This window comes from Phytophthora infestans, genomic scaffold (assembly GCF_000142945.1).
Source record: "Phytophthora infestans T30-4 supercont1.59 genomic scaffold, whole genome shotgun sequence".
NCBI classification, from domain to species: domain Eukaryota; phylum Oomycota; class Peronosporomycetes; order Peronosporales; family Peronosporaceae; genus Phytophthora; species Phytophthora infestans.
The window spans coordinates 173,433-179,806 of record NW_003303700.1 but is presented as its reverse complement, the minus strand read 5'-3'; positions in this window follow the sequence as shown (position 1 = coordinate 179,806).

Here is a 6,374-nt window from a genome sequence, read left to right as displayed (position 1 = left end):
CCAAGAAGAAGAGCCCCAGTGGATTCATTCCGCAGTACACTGGAACCGAGGAGCGCCGCTGGGACCGGCCGGCATTTGACTGGAGCTGGACGTCCAAGGGGTTCGCACCCTCGGACAACACGGTGTTCGCGTACACGGCGTCCGTGCCCCAGCAGCCTTACGAGGCTCCGCCGGTCGCCGTTAAGAAGACGGTCGCTGCCAATCCGGTGGCCCCTTACAGGACCACGGGACCGGGCGTGCCTGGGACGGGTACTGCTCGGACGGCTACTGCTGCTACGGGAGGTCAGAGTAACGCGGCGACCCGGACGCATCCTGCTCCGCCTGGAGTACGTTGGACTGGTCCGCGCCCTGCTTGGATGGGACTAGTAGGGAGCGCCCCGGGCGTTCCGCCGCGTTCGGCAGTGGTGCCGCGAGGTCCGCAGGCCCCTCCGCGTGCTGGTGTTCGACCGCCGGTCCGGGCCCTGCCTGGGCCGTCACGCCTGCCGAGACGTGAAGCCTGGACCTCGATGATGTCGACTGTGATGAAGGTGCTGCCGATGTTCTACTCGGACACGGCTACGGGGGAGAAGGCGCGCGACTTCTGGGAGCTGTTCGAGGACCACACTGACCGGTTGCCAGACAGAGAGCGACTGTTGGTTTTCCGACAGAAGCTGAAGGGACGTGAGGCCGAAAGATGGTGGAGCAACTCCAGCATCAAGTCGTTCGCGACGCTGAAGGTGCGTTTCCACAACCGGCTCCTCAGCAGGACGGCTGACGAGCTCTGGGAGAGACTGTACTCCACTAAGCGTGAACGTGGCGAGTCAGTGGAGGAATGGGGAGACCGAGTCACGGATCTGTGCGACTCCCTCGACTATCCGAACCCTCAGATGCGGTATCAGTTGTTCGGTCGTGGCCTGAAGAACAAGAGGATGCTGGCTGCTCTAGATTCAAGCCCGGCTCGAGATATTCCGGAGGCGTGCGAGTGGCTAATGTTTAAGGACATGCATCGTCCTGTGAAGGAAGACGACGAATTTCCTGACGAGTCGCGGGCGAGGACTGATAGTCACACGGCGACTGTGAACGCTCTAACCCAGAAGCTGGACGACTTCCTGTTGCAGCAGCAGGAATGGCAACACCAGGTGATGGAAGATTTGCAATCCGTGCCGCCGGCTGCGGTGCCTACTGTATCGGCGGTGGTGCCGAGCTCCGGAGGCCACGGACAGCTCCCTCCCGCTGGTGGAGCTGGTCCGTTCGGAGGTAATCGTGCCCGTCGAGGCATCAAGATGGCGGAGGATGCCCACACGCAAGAAGGAGAACTTGTCTGTGGCCGATGCGACTACAAGGGTCACACTCGCGTGACGTGTTCGCGTCAAACGATGACTTGCCGACGGTGTAACCAGTACGGTCATATTGTGGCTGAGTGTGAGATGCCGTATACCGGGGTCCGTGGCCCGCCTAGCGGTGGAAACGGAGGAGGAAACTCGACGATGCGGTGTTTCTACTGCCACCAGATCGGTCATAGTGTCTCTCAGTGTCCCGAGATCGCTACTCTGAAGGGATTGGCCACGACTCTGAAGGCGTCGACGGCCGAAGCGTCTAGTCAATGATGGGAGCGTGAGGGAGGGGAAGAGCGAGTCACTCCTTCCTCTGGTCAAGTGGATGACTCGAGTGGCGGCCGAGTGAAGGATGGAGGAGACAAGGCCGTTACAGTGGACGTTGATGAAGAGGTAGCAGTGACGGGGAAAGAGGACAGCGCGGTGGCTGTTGTGGTGCAGAAAGAGAAGAAGACGAAGGAAAGGGAGAAAAGTCGAAGGAAAAGAGGGGTATCCGGATAGTAGGCACGGAAGAAGAGGGAAACCTTGTCGTGGTGAACGACGCCCCAGAACGGTGTGAGAAGGTAGCCGTGGATCTATCCAAGGTGGCCTCTACGGTGGGAGCTACGGTCGCTGTCGACGGCGTCGTGGTTCCTGTGGAGACTCTGCCTGTGGGGCAGAAGACGCGGCCGGAACGAAGGATGCGTGCGGAAGGGGTAAGCAGTGTTGATGGACCTAGCGCCGCTGTGATGTACAGGAACAAGGAGGCTGACATGGACAAGGAGGCTGACACTGACGAAGATGCCAAACCGAGCAAGGAGATCGAGCAAACTGAAACTGGCTGTATCTTCACGGATGCGGAACTGGACGCCATGGAGGAGTGTGAGCCCGGCCAAGAGGCTACGGTTTTAGCTGGCACGAAAGTTAATACGGAAAGTGAAGAATATGACAAGGAGTTAGAAGACCGTTTGTACCCGTTGGACGAAGCCGTTGTATTGGAGCGTGTGCGGCTAAACACTGAGGCCGTAAGGGATCCTTCGATAGCGGAGTTGTCTCGGTTGTTGGGCATCTCGCCCGAGGTCTTGGGGCGAACTCGCCGTGCCTTCCCTGGAGAGCTTGCATCGCCGGAGCACTGGCAAGACTGGATCCGGAAGACGTTGGAGACGACCGAGGAGGCCAAGCGGGCCAACCGAGACTTCAAGACGCCCGTAGTAAATGCTGTGCGTACGGTTATTACTACCCTAAGAAGGTCGTCGCCGTCGGAGAAGCTGAACGAGGGCCGTGAGACTCCCCGACGAGTGGAGGATCGAGGTGAGGACGACGTCTGTGCCAACATCCTGTTGCCCGCCGTCGAAACTGATGCTGGAGGAGAAGACGGAAGACTTTCACGCCCTGGTGACAGTTCTCCGGTAGTTGATCGTCGAGGCTTACGTGCGGCGGCGCGTACCGCCGCTTATCGCTGGTTGAAAGAGTGCTTGGAGGCTGGTAGCGCGACGGCGTCGACGCCCGGCGAAGACGGACCTACGACTGACGGAGTTCAGCCTAGGTGGGACGAGGCGCCTACTCCGGATTGGCAGCGTCTCCGTGCTCTCGCCGAAAGGGGGGCAGCTGGACCTACTAAGAACGGGATACCGTGGGGACGCTTAGAGACATACCTCATAGCGTACTTAGAGGTGGAAGGGGCTCTCGTCTGGACCAAGCTCCTCCTGCGGGCTAAAAGGGGGAGGAATTCGTCGGCACGACGCCGTGAGCGGCGGAGAGCGGCCCGGCGGATGGATGTCTCTACGCTCTTCGAGCCAACGGCTGGGTTGTGCGAGCTGCTGTTCTATCCCGAGGACGAAGACGACGCCTCCCACTACGTGGAGGTGGTGCGGCCGTCACCGAGGGTCGTTACGAGGTGCCGAAGACCGGCTTGGTGGAAGTAGTTACCGTGGAGCTGCCTGGTGGGTTTGGCGTCTCCCACGTGACGGAAGAGCCGATGTCCATGTCGTGGTCGAGGATGGCCGGCAAGTCGTGTGCGCCGTTGAAATCTTTGAGGCACTCTCGAGTGGGTACATTGAGTGCTTACCGTCTCGGATGCTGGCCGACACTGGTGCGACTCTGAGTCTCGTGGACAGTCGAGTATTCAAGCGATTGGGCCGGTCCCAGGAGACGCTGGAGCCGTACGGCGGCCAAGTCAAGAGCTCGTCGGGACACCCTCTCAAGATACGGGGATGGATCGGTCTCTCACTGCGACTGGGAACTGTGAAGGTCTCCCTTAGTGTGCTGGTAGCTGACAAGTTGCACGTCGACGCCATTTTGGGGGTGGTGGACGCCTTGAGTGCTTTTGGGGTGGTGATCGATGTCGCCGAACGAAGGATGACGCTCAAGGGTACCGGTGAAGAGCTACCGCTCGGGTACACGGTGGTGCAGGACGCCTACATGGCTCAGATGGCCGCCTCGATACGCCTGACTCCGCGAGGCCAAGCTCTAGTGATGGCCAACGTCGTCGGCGACGCTGCTGACAAGACTACGGTCCTGGTGGAAAGCACTGTTGGTCTCTCGCCTGCTCTGTGTGTCGCGCGGACCTTGTGCACGGTGGAAAACGGCCAGGTCCTAGTCGAGGTGTGCAATGCGTCGTCCGACGTGAGTTGGGTCAAGAAGGGCTCCACGGTCGCTTGTGTGTCTGTGATTCCCGAGTCGGCGTTTGGCCCTCTTTCGTCTTCCGTGCCGACCGGCGCGGCGGTCGGTTGACGGAGTCCCAAGAAGCGAAAGTGTCGTCGACCTCGGGGAACGTTGAGTTAGTGGAGCTCGAGAAGATCGAGCGCCCGGAGCCGAAGGTGCCGCCCGACAAGGAAGAGAAGGGCGAGGCGGACTTCTCACAGTCCAAGTTGACGGACGAACAGATTGAACTGTTCCGCGAGGAGCTGATCCGCTTCGACGACTTATTCGTCACGTCGTCCATGAAACCTGGGAGGACAGACCGACTCAAGTTTGAGATAGACACCGGGGATAATAAGCCCATAAAGCAGCCGCCCTACCGTGTGTCGATGGCAGAAGTAGAAGTGATGGAGGCTGAAGTGCAGCAATACCTGGATCTCGGGTTGAACAGGCCGTCGAACAGTCCGTGGGCTAGTCCCGTCCTGATGATCCGGAAGCCGGACGGAGGAATTCGCTTTTGTATTGATTACCGGAAGCTTAATGCTGTGACGGTGAAGGATTGCTATCCTATGCCACTGATTGACGATATCCTGGATGTATTAGGGGGTGCGCAGATCTTCTCTACGATGGACATCGCGTCCGGTTACTGGAACGTGCCGATGGACGAGGGAAGCGTGGCCAAGACGGCGTTCACGTGTAAGTTTGGCCTGTACGAGTGGCTGGTGATGCCGTTTGGACTCTGTAATGCGGTGCCGGCGCTCGAACGGTTGATGGAGACCGTCTTAGTGGACCTGAAGTGGCGAGTGTGCTTGGTGTACCTGGATGACTGTGTGATCTTCAGCAAGGATTTCCCTACGCACCTAGTGCGTGTCCGTCAGGTGCTGACGCGGTTCCGTGAGGCGGGATTCAAGCTCAAGATGAAGAAGTGTCATTGGGGGCGGAGTCAGGTGGCATTCTTGGGTCACATTGTGACGCCGGCCGGCATTCTGCCGAACCCTGAGAAAGTGAAAGCGGTGATGAACATCCGGCCGCCGAGGGACCTGCACGAGATTCGGTCGTTCTTGGGCCTGACGAGCTATTTCCGGAGGTACATCCCTGGATATGCGGCGATATCGGCGCCTCTGGAGAGACTGAAAGCGAAGGATGCTCTGTTCGAGTGGAACGAGGACTGCGAGGCTTCGTTTCGGCAGCTGAAGAGAGCTCTTATGAAGCCTCCTATCCTGGCCTATCCGGACGGCCGGAGGCGATTCAAGTTGTTTGTGGACTCCTCCCGGTACGCCGTCGGTGCTTGTCTGATGCAGGAAGTTGATGGCCGTGACCGTGTAGTGGCTTACGCCAGCAAGTTGTTGACCGGTTCGCAGAAAAATTGGATTAACAACCAGGATGGGATTTCGGAGATTGAGTGCTGGGGCGTCGTCTGGGCGACGCGTGAGTTTCGAAGTTATCTCGACAAGCGCGAGTTCGACGTGTACACGGACCACCAAGCGCTAACGTGGGTCTTCAGTCCCGGCAATCGGACTTCGAACGCTAAACTGGCCCGGTGGGCCATGGAGCTGTCGAGTCTGCGGTTCAAGGTACACCATAAGCCCGGTACGGCTATGGGGCATGTGGACGGTCTCTCTCGGCTACCAGTGGGCAAAGTGGCGGTGCTGACTATGAACGACCTACTGAATCCGGACGACGACGACGTGTATCCGTCTTCAGTCGGGGAGCATTCGAGTCCCGAGGCGGACGAAGAAGTGGAATACGCCGACAGAGCTGCTGGCGACCCGGCCGATGGGCACGTTGACGACCCTGGGCCGGTTGGATTACGCGAGGATCCTGTCAGAGAAGAAGTCGGACCGGTCGCCCCGTCACCCGTCGACCAGTTTAGCCTTGATCGTGAACAGTTCGTGAATGAACAGTTAGAGGTGCCGTGGATCAAGGCGCTGGTGGCCTTCTTGCTGGACGGAGCGTTGCCGCTGGATCCGTACCTGCGAGCGCGAGTGGTGCGGATGGGACCCAGGTACTCCGTCCAAGAAGGGATGCTCTTGCGTCGCGTAAACTTGCCCGCTCGAGCCGGCCCTGCTCGCTCGGTCTCAGTCCCCGTCGTGCCCTTGACATACGTGGAAACGGTGCTGCATTTCTGTCACAAGGACGTGCTGTCGTCTCACATGGGACTGACGAAGACGACGGAGAATGTTAGACGGCATGCCTTTTGGCCAGGCTGGACGAAAGATGTTGAAGAGTACGTCCGCACCTGCAGCGAGTGTGGCGGCGGGAAAGGACCGCGACCGTGGCGTTCTGGACTCATGCAGCGCATGCCGGTGGCTGACCTGACTGGTCCGTTCTCACTGCTAGTGGTCGATGCTATAGGACCTTTGCCCTTGACTGGGAGAGTCACCGGTACATCCTCGTGTTCGTAGACTACTTCACGGCGGTGGGCGGAAGCCTTTGCAGGTA